Raw genomic sequence first — 13,842 nt, forward strand, 5'->3', positions numbered from 1 at the left:
ATAGTTATAAGGAGGGTTTGGTGGCTGAAAATGCATTGCTTTGATGGTGATTGCATGTTGCTTCCACTTTGTACATATTACTGAATTAATATAGGTGGTCATTTCAGAATTGGGGGTATAGCTCCGTGGTAGAGCATTTGACTGCAGATCAAGAGGTCCCTAGTTCAAATCTGGGTGCCCCCTTGTCCAACTGTTTTACCTGTAGAAATATTTTTTAAATTGAAGAAAACATTTACAATCTTAGCATTTTATGTAATGAGCAACACATTTCTACATTTGAAATACTCCTGATCATCTCCTGAAACATAGGGTAAACACCATTAAGCTGTTTAGGATTTCTTCGTATGATACAAGCTGTGTTTTACATTCACCCAAGTTCTACTGGTGATATTATCAGTTTGAAATAGTCCATTGGAAGCGCATATGAATGTTATAAAACTGTGGCGGAAACCAATAATATGCCCTTAATGAAATGTATTAATTTGTACAGCTGACCAGAAGTGCACTGATGTCATTAGTTCTACAAGTTCCATACAGTCACCCACTCTATCACTTTTTTTAAAAAAGGGCAGTTTTCAGCATTCAAGGGTTTATGTGAGTGGTAGAGGGTAGGAGTGCAGTTCAGGAAGTCCCTGTTTCATAACCATATACCCTCTTCAATAGATCCTGTTAAAATGTTTTTCAACCCAATGCACTTTAAGAAACAATAAGATATATCATCATTTCATATACAAAACAATGAACAATTGGGTTTAACTATGCTCTTAGCACAAAATCAACAAACTGCACTAGAGAAGCAGTTACGTTTTGCAGAATTTGTGCATTTGACAACAGTTTTTTTTTCCATGTTCCAAGATCTACATGTGATACGAAATGTATAAATTCTTGCACTGGAAACCTCACTGTATTTTACGAAGGCAGATAAAGGACATCTTTTGTACCCCATATACTTATAAGGAGGGTTTGGTGGCTGAAAATGCATTGCTTTGATGGTGATTGCATGTTGCTTGCACTTTGTACATATTACTACATTAATAAAGGTGAACATTTCAGACCTGGGGGTATATCTCAGTGGTAGAGCAATTGACTGCTGATCAAAAGGTCCCCAGTTCAAATCTGGGTGCCCCCTTGTCCAACTGTTTTACCTGTAGAAATATTTTTTTAATTAAATAAATTGAAGAACACATTTACAATCTTAGCATTTTATGAAATGAACAACACATTTCTACATTTGAAATACTCCTGATCATCTCCTGAAACATAGGGTAAACACCATGAAACTGTTTAGGATTTCTTCGTATGATACAAGCTGTGTTTTACATTCACCCAAGTTCTACTGGTGATATTATCAGTTTGAAATAGTCCATTGCAAGCTCATATGAATGTTATAAAACTGTGGCGGAAACCAATAATATGCCCTTAATGAAATGTATTAATTTGTACAGCTCCCCAGAAGTGCACTGATGTCATTAGTTCTACAAGTTTCATATAGTCATCCACTCTATCACTTTTTTTTTAAAAAGGGCAGTTTTCAGCATTCAAGGGTTTATGTCAGTGGTAGAGCGTAGGAGTGCAATTCAAGAAGTCCCTGTTTCATAACCATATACCCTCATCAATAGATCCTGTTAAAATGTTTTTCAACCCAATGCACTGTAAGAAACAATAGGATATATCATCATTTCATATAAAAAACAATGAACAATTGGGTTTAACTATGCTCTTAGCACAAAATCAACAAACTGCTGTAGAGAAGCAGTTACGTTTTGCAGAATTTGTGCATTTGACAAACGTTTTTTTTCCATGTTCCAAGATCTACATGTGATACGAAATGTATGAATTCTTGCAATGGAAACCTCACTGTATTTTACTAAGGCAGATAAAGGGGACATCCTTCGCACCCCATATCCTTATAAGGAGGGTTTGGTGGCTGAAAATGCATTGCTTTGATGGTGATTGCATGTTGCTTGCATTTGTATTTGTTTATAATGCGCAGACCATCAGGCCCGGGGGCATCAGGGCGCAATTTGTACAGGGTTGCAATAAAAGAACATACAGGGAGATAAATTACAAAAAAGTATAACAATACAGCATAATAAACAAACTTAAAAATTACATATCTTACACATGGTACAGTGACCCTAGGCTCTGCAGAGGAAGTATCCCTGAGGTAGTTGGGAAAGGTAGCAGACCGGAAATCATGCAGGGGAACAGGCGGGTTGGGTAAGTAGGACCGATGTCTGACACAGCTATTGCTGGTCAAAGAGCCAAGATTTGGCTTTGTACATATTACTGAATTAAAAAAGGTGAACATTTTAGAACTGCGGGTATAGCTTGGTGGTAGAGCATTTGACTGCAGATCAAGAGGTCCCTAGTTGAACTCTGGGTGTCCCCTGGTCCAACTGTTGTACCTGTAGAAATATTTTTTTTAATTAAATAAATTGAAGAAAACATACAATCTTAGCATTTTATGTAATGAGCAACACATTTCTACATTTGAAATACTCCTGATCATCTCCTGAAACATAGAGTAAACACCATTAAGCTGTTTCGGATTTCTTCGTATGATACAAGCTGTGTATTACATTAAGCCAAGTTCTACTGGTGATATTATCAGTTTGAAATAGTCCATTGGAAGCTTATATGAATGTTATGAAACTGTGGTGGAAACCAATAATATGCCCTTAATGAAATGTATTAATTTGTACAGCTGACCAGAAGTGCACTGATGTCATTAGTTCTACAAGTTCCATACAGTCACCCACTCTATCACTTTTTTAAAAAAGGGCAGTTTTCAGCATTCAAGGGTTTATGTGAGTGGTAGAGGGTAAGAGTGCAGTTCAAGAAGTCCCTGTTTCATAACCATATACCCTCTTCAATAGATCCTGTTAAAATGATTTTCAACCCAATGCACTGTAAGAAACAATAAGATATATCATCATTTCTTATACAAAACAATGAACAATTGGGTTTAACTATGCTCTTAGCACAAAATCAACAAACTGCACTAGAGAAGCAGTTACATTTTGCAGAATTTGTGCATTTGACAACAGTTTTTTTTTCCATGTTCCAAGATCTACATGTGATACGAAATGTATGAATTCTTGCACTGGAAACCTCACTGTATTTTACGAAGGCAGATAAAGAACATCTTTTGTACCCCTTATACTTATAAGGAGGGTTTGGTGGCTGAAAATGCATTGCTTTGATGGTGATTGCATGTTGCTTCCACTTTGTACATATTACTGAGTAAATAAAGGTGAACATTTCAGAACTGGGGATATAGCTCAGTGGTAGAGCATTTGACTGCAGATTCAGAGGTCCCTAGTTCAAATCTGGGTGCCCCCTTGTCCAACTGTTGTACCTGTAGAAATATTTTTTAATTAAATAAATTGAAGAAAACATACAATCTTAGCATTTTATGTAATGAGCAACACATTTCTACATTTGAAATACTCCTGATCATCTCCTGAAACATAGGGTAAACACCATTAAGCTGTTTCGGATTTCTTCTTATGATACAAGCTGTGTATTACATTCAGCCAAGTTCTACTGGTGATATTATCAGTTTGAAATAGTCCATTGGAAGCTTATATGAATGTTATGAAACTGTGGTGGAAACCAATAATATGCCCTTAATGAAACGTATTAATTTGTACAGCTGACCAGAAGTGCACTGATGTCATTAGTTCTACAAGTTCCATACAGTCACCCACTCTATCACTTTTTTAAAAAAGGGCAGTTTTCAGCATTCAAGGGTTTATGTGAGTGGTAGAGGGTAGGAGTGCAGTTCAAGAAGTCCCTGTTTCATAACCATATACCCTCTTCAATAGATCCTGTTAAAATGCTTTTCAACCCAATGCACTGTAAGAAACAATAAGATATATCATCATTTGTTATACAAAACAATGAACAATTGGGTTTAACTATGCTCTTAGCAAAAAATCAACAAACTGCAGTAGAGAAGCAGTTACGTTTTGCAGAATTTGTGCATTTGACAAAAGTTTTTTTTTCCATGTTCCAAGATCCACATGTGATACGAAATGTATGAATTCTTGCACTGGAAACCTCACTGTATTTTACGAAGGCAGATAAAGGACATCTTTTGTACCCCTTATACTTATAAGGAGGGTTTGGTGGCTGAAAATGCATTGCTTTGATGGTGATTGCATGTTGCTTCCACTTTGTACATATTACTGAGTAAATAAAGGTGAACATTTCAGGACTGGGGATATAGCTCAGTGGTAGAGCATTTGACTGCAGATTAAGAGGTCCCTAGTTCAAATCTGGGTGCCCCCTTGTCCAACTGTTTTACTTGTAGAAATATTTTTTTAATTAAATAAATTGAAGAAAACATTTACAATCTTAGCATTTTATGTAATGAGCAACACATTTCTACATTTGAAATACTCCTGATCATCTCCGGAAACATAGGGTAAACACCATTAAGCTGTTTCGGATTTCTTCATATGATACAAGCTGTGTATCACATTCACCCAAGTTCTACTGGTGATATTATCAGTTTGAAATAGTCCATTGGAAGCGCATATGAATGTTATAAAACTGTGGTGGAAACCAATAATATGCCCTTAATGAAATGTATTAATTTGTACAGCTGACCAGAAGTGCACTGATGTCATTAGTTCTACAAGTTCCATACAGTCACTCACTCTATCACCTTTTTAAAAAGAGCAGTTTTCAGCATTCAAGGGTTTATGTCAGTGGTAGAGGGTAGGAGTGCAGTTCAAGGAGTCCCTGTTTCATAACCATATCCCCTCTTCAATAGATCCTGTTCAAATGTTTTTCAACCCAATGCACTGTAAGAAACAATAGGATATATCATCATTTCATATAAAAAAAACAATGAACAATTGGGTTTAACTATGCTCTTAGCACAAAATCAACAAACTGCAGTAGAGAAGCAGTTAAGTTTTGCAGAATGTGTGCATTTGACAAAAGTTTTTTTTTCCATGTTCCAAGATCTACATGTGATACGAAATGTATGAATTCTTGCATGGAAACCTCACTGTATTTTACCAAGGCAGATAAAGGACATCCTTCGCACCCCATATACTTATAAGGAGGGTTTGGTGGCTGAAAATGCATTGCTTTGATGGTGATTGCATGTTGCTTCCACTTTGTACATATTACTGAATTAATAAAGGTGAACATTTTAGAACGGGGAGTATAGCTCAGTGGTAGAGCATTTGACTGCAGATCAAGCGGTCCCTAGTTCAAATCTGGGTGCCCCCTTGTCCAACTGTTTTACCTGTAGAAATATTTTTTTAATTAAATAAATTGAAGTAAACATTTACAATCTTAGCATTTTATGTAATGAGCAACACATTTCTACATTTGAAATACTCCTGATCATCTTCGGAAACATAGGGTATACACCATTAAGCTGTTTCGGAATTCTTCGTATGATACAAGCTGTGTATTACATTCACCCAAGTTCTACTGGTGATATTATCAGTTTGAAATAGTCCATTGGAAGGGCATATGAATGTTATAAAACTGTGGTGGAAACCAATAATATGCCCTTAATGAAATGTATTAATTTGTACAGCTGCCCAGAAGTGCGCTGATGTCATTAGTTCTACAAGTTCCATACAGTCACCCATTCTATCACTTTTTTTAAAAAGGGCAGTTTTCAGCATTCAAAGGTTTATGTCAGTGGTAGAGCGTAGGAGTGCAGTTCAAGAAGTCCCTGTTTCATAACCATATACCCTCTTCAATAGATCCTGTTCAAATGTTTTTCAACCCAATGCACTGTAAGAGACAATAGGATATATTATCATTTCATATAAAAAAACAATGAACAATTGGGTTTAACTATGCTCTTAGCACAAAATCAACAAACTGCAGTAGAGAAGCAGTTACGTTTTGCAGAATTTGTGCATTTGACAAAAGTTTTTTTTTCCATGTTCCAAGATCCACATGTGATACGAAATGTATGAATTCTTGCACTGGAAACCTCACTGTATTTTACCAAGACAGATAAAGGACATCTTGTGTACCCCTTATAGTTATAAGGAGGGTTTGGTGGCTGAAAATGCATTGCTTTGATGGTGATTGCATGTTGCTTCCACATTGTACATATTACTGAATTTATATAGGTGAACAATTCAGAATTGGGGGGATAGCTCCGTGGTAGAGCATTTGACTGCAGATCAAGAGGTCCCTAGTTCAAATCTGGCTGCCCCTTTCTCCAACTGTTTTACCTGTAGAAATATGTTTTTAATTAAATAAATTGAAGAAAACATTTACAATCTTAGCATTTTATGTAATGTGCAACACATTTCTACATTTGAAATACTCCTGATCATCTCCTGAAACATAGGGTAAACACTATTAAGCTGTTTCGGATTTCTTTGTATGATACAAGCTATGTATTACATTCATCCAAGTTCTACTGGTCATATTATCAGTTTGAAATAGTCAATTGGAAGCTCATGTGAATGTTATAAAACTGTGGTGGAAACCAATAATATGCCCTTAACGAAATGTATTAATTTGTACAGCTGACCAGAAGTGCACTGATGTCATTAGTTCTACACGTTCCATACAGTCACCCACTCTATCACCTTTTTAAAAAAGGGCAGTTTTCAACATTCAAGGGTTTAACTCAGTGGTAGAGCGTAGGAGTGCAATTCAAGAAGTCCCTGTTTCATAACCATATACCCTTGTCAATAGATCCTGTTAAAATGTTTTTCAACCCAATGTACTGTAAGAAACAAAAGGATATATCATCATTTCATATAAAAAACAATGAGCAATTGGGTTTAACTATGCTCTTAGCACAAAATCAACAAACTGCAGTAGAGAAGCAGTTACGTTTTGCAGAATTTGTGCATTTGACAAAAGTTTTTTTCCATGTTCCAAGATCTACATGTGATATGAAATGTATGAATTCTTGCAATGGAAGCCTCACTGTATTTTACCAAGGCAGATAAAGGACATCTTTTGTGCCCCTTATACTTATAAGGAGGGTTTGGTGGCTGAAAATGCATTGCTTTGATGGTGATTGCTTGTTGCTTCCACTTTGTACATATTTTCTGAATGAATAAAGGTGAACATTTCAGAAATGGGGCTATAGCTCACGGGTAGAGGATTTCACTGCAGATTAAAAGGTCCCTAGTTCAAATCTGGGTGCCCCCTTGTCCAACTGTTTTACCTGTAGAAATATTTTTTTAACTAAATCAATTGAAGTAAACATTTACAATCTTAGCATTTTATGTAATGAGCAACACATTTCTACATTTGAAATACTCCTGATCAACACCAGAAACATAGGGTAAACACCATTAAGCTGTTTAGGATTTCTTCATATGATACAAGCTGTGTTTTACATTCACCCAAGTTCTACTGGTGATATGATCAGTTTGAAATAGTCCATTGGAAGCTCATATGAATGTTATAAAACTGTGGTGGAAACCAATAATATGCCCTTAATGAAATGTATTAATTTGTACAGCTGACCAGAAGTGCACTGATGTCATTAGTTCTACAAGTTCCATAGAGTCACCCACTCTATCACCTTTTTAAAAAAGGGCAGTTTTCAACATTGAAGGGTTTATGTCAGTGGTAGAGCGTAGGAGTGTAGTTCAAGAAGTCCCTGTTTCATAACCATATACCCTCTTCAATAGATCCTGTTAAAATGTATTTCAACCCAATGCACTGTAAGAAACAATAGGATATATCATCATTTCATTTACAAAACACTGAACAATTGGGTTTAACTATGTTCTTAGCACAAAATCAACAAACTGCAGTAGAGAAGCAGTTACATTTTGCAGAATTTGTGCATTTGACAAAAGATTTTTTTTCCATGTTCCAAGATCTACATGTGATATGAAATGCATGAATTCTTGCAATGGAAACTTCACTGTATTTTACCAAGGCAGATAAAAGACACCTTTTGTACCCCTTATACTTATAAGGAGGGTTTGGTGGCTGAAAATGCATTTCTTTGATGGTGATTGCATGCTGCTTCCACTTTGTACGTATTACTGAATAAATAAAGGTGAAAATGTCAGAAATGGGGGTGTAGCTCAGGGGTAGAGGATTTCACTGCAGATCAAAAGGTCCCTAGTTCAAATCTGGGTGCCCCCTTGTCCAACTGTTTTACCTGTAGAAATATTTTTTTAACTAAAAAAATTGAAGTAAACATTTACAATCTTAGCATTTTATGTAATTAGCAACGCATTTCTACATTTGAAATACTCCTGATCATCACCTGAAACATAGGGTAAACACCATTAAGCTGTTTAGGATTTCTTCATATGATACAAGCTGTGTTTTACATTCACCCAAGTTCTACTGGTGATATGATCAGTTTGAAATAGTCCATTGGAAGCTCATATGAATGTTATAAAACTGTGGTGGAAACCAATAATATGCCTTAAATGAAATGTAATCATTTGTACAGCTGACCAGAAGTGCACTGATATCATTAGTTCTACAAGTTCCATCGAGTCACCCACTCTATCACCTTTTTAAAAAAGGGCAGTTTTCAACATTGAAGGGTTTATGTCAGTGGTAGAGCGTAGGAGTGTAGTTCAAGAAGTCCCTGTTTCATAACCATATACCCTCTTCAATAGATCCTGTTAACATGTTTTTCAACCCAATGCACTGTAAGAAACAATAGGGTATATCATTATTTCATATACAAAACAATGAACGATTGGGTTTAAATATGCTCTTAGCACAAAATCAACAAACTGCAGTAGAGAAGCAGTTACATTTTGCAGAATTTGTGCATTTGACAAAAGATTTTTTTTCCATGTTCCAAGATCTACATGTGATACGAAATGTATGAATTCTTGCAATGGAAACCTCACTGTATTTTACCAAGGCAGATAAAGGACATCCTTCGCACCCCTTATACTTATAAGGAGGGTTTGGCGGCTGAACATGCATTGCTTTGATAGTGATTGCATGTTGCTTCCACTTTGTACATATTACTGAATAAATAAAGGTGAACAATTCAGAAATGGGGGTTAGCTCAGGGGTAGAGCATTTCACTGCAGATCAAAAGGTCCCTAGTTCAAATATGGGTGGCCCCTTGTCCAACTCTTTTACCTGTAGAAATATTTTTTTAACTAAAGAAATTTAAGTAAACATTTACAATCTTAGCATTTTATGTAATGAGCAACACATTTCTACATTTGAAATACTCCTGATCATCACCTGAAACATAGGGTAAACACCATTAAGCTGTTTAGGATTTCTTCATATGATACAAGCTGTGTTTTACATTCACCCAAGTTCTACTGGTGATATGATTAGTTTGAAATAGTCCATTGGAAGCTCATATGAATGTTATAAAACTGTGGTGGAAACCAATAATATGCCCTTAATGAAAAGTATTAATTTGTACAGCTGACCAGAAGTGCACTGATGTCATTAGTTCTACAAGTTTCATCGAGTCACCCACTCTATCACCTTTTTAAAAAAGGGCAGTTTTCAACATTGAAGGGTTTATGTCAGTGGTAGAGCGTAGGAGTGTAGTTCAAGAAGTCCCTGTTTCATAACCATATACCCTCTTCAATAGATCCTGTTAACATGTTTTTCAACCCAATGCACTGTAAGAAACAATAGGATATCATCATTTCATATACAAAACAATGAACGATTGGGTTTAAATGTGCTCTTAGCACAAAATCAACAAACTGCAGTAGAGAAGCAGTTACATTTTGCAGAATTTGTGCATTTGACAAAAGATTTTTTTTCCATGTTCCAAGATCTACATGTGATACGAAATGTATGAATTCTTGCAATGGAAACCTCACTGTATTTTACCAAGGCAGATAAAGGACATCCTTCGCACCCCTTATACTTAGAAGGAGGGTTTGGTGGCTTAACATGCATTGCTTTGATAGTGATTGCATGTTGCTTCCACTTTGTACATATTACTGAATAAATAAAGGTGAACAATTCAGAAATGGGGGTATAGCTCAGGGGTAGAGCATTTCACTACAAGTCAAACGGTCCCTAGCTCAAATATGGGTGCCCCCTTGTCCAACTGTTTTACCTGTAGAAATATTTTTTTAATTAAATAAATTGAAGTAAACATTTACAATCTTAGCATTTTATGTAATGAGCAACACATTTCTACATTTGAAATACTCCTGATCATCATCTGAAACATAGGGTAAACACCATTAAGCTGTTTAGGATTTCTTCATATGATAGAAGCTGTGTTTTACATTCACCCAAGTTCTACTGGTGATATGATCAGTTTGAAATAGTCCATTGGAAGCTCATATGAATGTTATAAAACTGTGGTGGAAACAAATAATATGCCTTAAATGAAATGTAATAATTTGTTCAGCTGACCAGAAGTGCACTGATGTCATTAGTTCTACAAGTTCCATCGAGTCACCCACTCTATCACCTTTTTAAAAAAGGGCAGTTTTCAACATTGAAGGGTTTATGTCAGTGGTAGAGCGTAGGAGTGTAGTTCAAGAAGTCCCTGTTTCATAACCATATACCCTCTTCAATAGATCCTGTTAAAATGTTTTTCAACCCAATGCACTGTAAGAAACAATAAGATATATCATCATTTAATATACAAAACAATGAACAATTGGGTTTAACTATGCTCTTAGCACAAAATCAACAAACTGCAGTAGAGAAGCAGTTACATTTTGCAGAATTTGTGCATTTGACAAAAGATTTTTTTTCCATGTTCCAAGATCTACATGTGATACGAAATGTATGAATTCTTGCAATGGAAACCTCACTGTATTTTACCAAGGCAGATAAAGGACATTTTGGTACCCCTTATACTTATAAGGAGGGTTTGGTGGCTGAAAATGCATTGCTTTGATGGTGATTGCATGTTGCTTGCACTTTGTACATATTACTGAATTAATAATGGTGAACTTTTTAGAACTGGGGATATATCTCAGTGGTAGAGCATTTGACTACAGATCAAGAGGTCCCTAGTTCAAATCTGCGTGTCCCTTGTTCAACTGTTTTACCTGTAGAAATTTTTTTGTATTAAATAAATTGAAGAAAACATTTACAATGTTAGCATTTTATGTAATGAGCAACACATTTCTACATTTGAAATACTCCTGATCATCTCCTGAGACATAGGGTAAACACCATGAAACTGTTTAGGATTTCTTCATATGATACAAGCTGTATTTTACATTCACCCAAGTTCTACTGGTGATATTATCAGTTTGAAATAGTCAATTGGAAGCTCATATGAATGTTATAAAACTGTGGTGGAAACCAATAATATGCCCTTAATGAACTGTATTAATTTGTACAGCTGACCAGAAGTGCACTGATGTGATTAGTTCTACAAGTTCCATACAGTCACCCACTTTATCACCTTTTTAAAAAAGAGCAGTTTTCAGCATTCAAGGGTTTAACTCAGTGGTAGAGCATAGGAATGCAGTTCAAGAAGTCCCTGTTTCATAACCATATACCCTCTTCAATAGATCCTGTTAAAATGTTTTTCAACCCAATGCACTGTAAGAAACAATAAGATATATCATCATTTCATATACAAAACAATGAACATTGGGTTTAACTATGCTCTTAGCACACAATCAACAAACTGCAGTAGAGAAGCAGCTACATTTTGCAGAATTTGTGCATTTGACAAAATATTTTTTTTCCATGTTCCAAGATCTACATGTGATACGAAATGTATGAATTCTTGCAATGGAAACCTCACTGTATTTTACCATGGCAGATAAAGGACATCCTTCGCACCCCATATACTTATAAGGAGGTTTTGGTGGCTGAAAATGCTTTGCTTTGATGGTGATTGCATGTTGCTTGCACTTTGTACATATTACTGAATTAATAAAGGTGAACATTTCAGTAATGGGGCTATAGCTCAGGGGTAGAGCATTTCACTGCAGATCAAGAGGTCCCTAATTCAAATCTGGGTGCCCCCTTGTCCAACTGTTTTACCTGTAGAAATATTTTTTAATTAAATAAATTGAAGTAAACATTTACAATCTTAGCATTTTATGTAATGAGCAACACATTTCTACATTTGAAATACTCCTGATTATCACCTGAAACATAGGGTAAACATCATTAAGCTGTTTAGGATTTCTGCATATGATACAAGCTGTGTTTTACATTCACCCAAGTTCTACTGGTGATATTATCAGTTTGAAATAGTCCATTGGAAGCTCATATGAATGTTATAAAACTGTGGTGGAAACCAATAATATGCCCTTAATGAAATGTATTAATTTGTACAGCTGACCAGAAGTGCAATGATGTCATTAGTTGTACAAGTTCCATACAGTCACCCACTCTATCACCTTTTTAAAAAAGGGCAGTTTTCAACATTCAAGGGTTTATGTCAGTGGTAGACCGTAGGAGTGCAGTTCAAGAAGTCCCTGTTTCATAAACATATACCCTTTTCAATAGATCATGTTAAAATGTTTTTCAACCCAATGCCCTGTAAGAAACAATAGGATATATCATCATTTCATATACAAAACAATGAACAATTGGGTTTAACTATGCTCTTAGCACAAAATCAACAAACTTCAGTAGAGAAGCAGTTACATTTTGCAGAATTTGTGCATTTGACAAAAGATTTTTTTTCCATGTTCCAAGATCTACATGTGATACGAAATGTATGAATTCTTGCAATGGAAACCTCACTGTATTTTACCAAGGCAGATAAAGGACATCTTGTGTACCCCATATAGTTATAAGGAGAGTTTGGTGGCTGAAAATGCATTGCTTTGATGGTGATTGCATATTGCTTCCACTTTGTACATAATACTGAATTAATATAAGTGAACATTTCAGAACTGGGGGTATAGCTCAGTGGTAGAGCATTTGACTGCGGATCAAGAGATCCCTAGTTCAAATCTGGGTGCTCCCTTGTCCAACTGTTTTACCTGTAGAAATATTGTTTTATTTAAATTGAAGAAAACATTTACAATCTTAGCATTTTATGTAATGAGAAACACATTTCTACATTTGAAATACTCCTGATCATCTCCTGAATCATAGGGTAAACACCATTAAGCTGTTTAGGATTTCTTCGTATGATACAAGCTGTGTATTCCATTCACCCAAGTTCTACTGGTGATATTATCAGTTTGAAATAGTCCATTGGAAGCTCATATGAATGTTATAAAACTGTGGTGGAAACCAATAATATGCCCTTAATGAAATGTATTAATTTGTACAGCTGACCAGAAGTGCACTGATGTCATTAGTTCTGCAAGTTCCATCCAGTCACCCACTCTATCCCTTTTTTAAAAAGGGCAGTTTTCAGCATTCAAGGGTTTATGTCAGTGGTGGAGGGTAGGAAACAGTTCAAGAAGTCCCTGTTTCATAACCATATACCCTCTTCAATAGATCATGTTAAAATGTTTTTCAACCCAATGAACTGTAAGAAAATATAAGATATATCATCATTTAATATACAAAACAATGAACAATTGGGTTTAGCTATGCTCTTAGCACAAAATCAACAAAATGCAGGAGAGAAGCAGTGACGTTTTGCAGAATTTGTGCATTTGACAAACGTTTTTTTTCCATGTTCCAAGATCTTCATGTGATACGAAATGTATGAATTCTTGCAATGGAAACCTCACTGTATTTTACCAAGGCAGATAAAGGACATATTTTGTACCCCTTATACTTATAAGGAGGGTTTGGTGGCTGAAAATGCATTGCTTTGATGGTGATTGCATGTTGCTTTAACTTTGTACATATTACTGAATTAATAAAGGTGGAAAATTCAGAACTGGGCATATAATTCAGTGGTAGAGCATTTGACTGCAGATCAAAAGGTCCCTAGTTGAAATCTGGGTGCCCCCTTGTCCAACTGTTTTACCTGTA

The 13,842-nt window shown here is 35.7% G+C and overlaps 4 non-coding genes across 4 annotated transcripts; all 4 read left to right on the forward strand.

Annotated features, from left to right (window-relative positions):
* Positions 1-1,057: 1,057 nt before the first annotated feature.
* On the forward strand, positions 1,058-1,129 carry TRNAS-GCU (transfer RNA serine (anticodon GCU)). The gene has a single exon. It is a non-coding gene; the product is annotated as a tRNA-Ser (tRNA).
* A 3,095-nt stretch (positions 1,130-4,224) lies between these two features.
* On the forward strand, positions 4,225-4,296 carry TRNAC-GCA (transfer RNA cysteine (anticodon GCA)). The gene has a single exon. It is a non-coding gene; the product is annotated as a tRNA-Cys (tRNA).
* An 882-nt stretch (positions 4,297-5,178) lies between these two features.
* On the forward strand, positions 5,179-5,250 carry TRNAC-GCA (transfer RNA cysteine (anticodon GCA)). Its single transcript has one exon. It is a non-coding gene; the product is annotated as a tRNA-Cys (tRNA).
* Positions 5,251-12,802: 7,552 nt separating this feature from the next.
* On the forward strand, positions 12,803-12,874 carry TRNAR-GCG (transfer RNA arginine (anticodon GCG)). Its single transcript has one exon. It is a non-coding gene; the product is annotated as a tRNA-Arg (tRNA).
* Positions 12,875-13,842: the final 968 nt, after the last annotated feature.

The sequence above is a fragment of the Ambystoma mexicanum genome, unplaced genomic scaffold, assembly GCF_040938575.1.
Source record: "Ambystoma mexicanum isolate Mex_15411 unplaced genomic scaffold, UKY_AmexF1_1 Mex_scaf66, whole genome shotgun sequence".
In the NCBI taxonomy this organism is placed as follows: Eukaryota; Metazoa; Chordata; class Amphibia; order Caudata; family Ambystomatidae; genus Ambystoma; species Ambystoma mexicanum.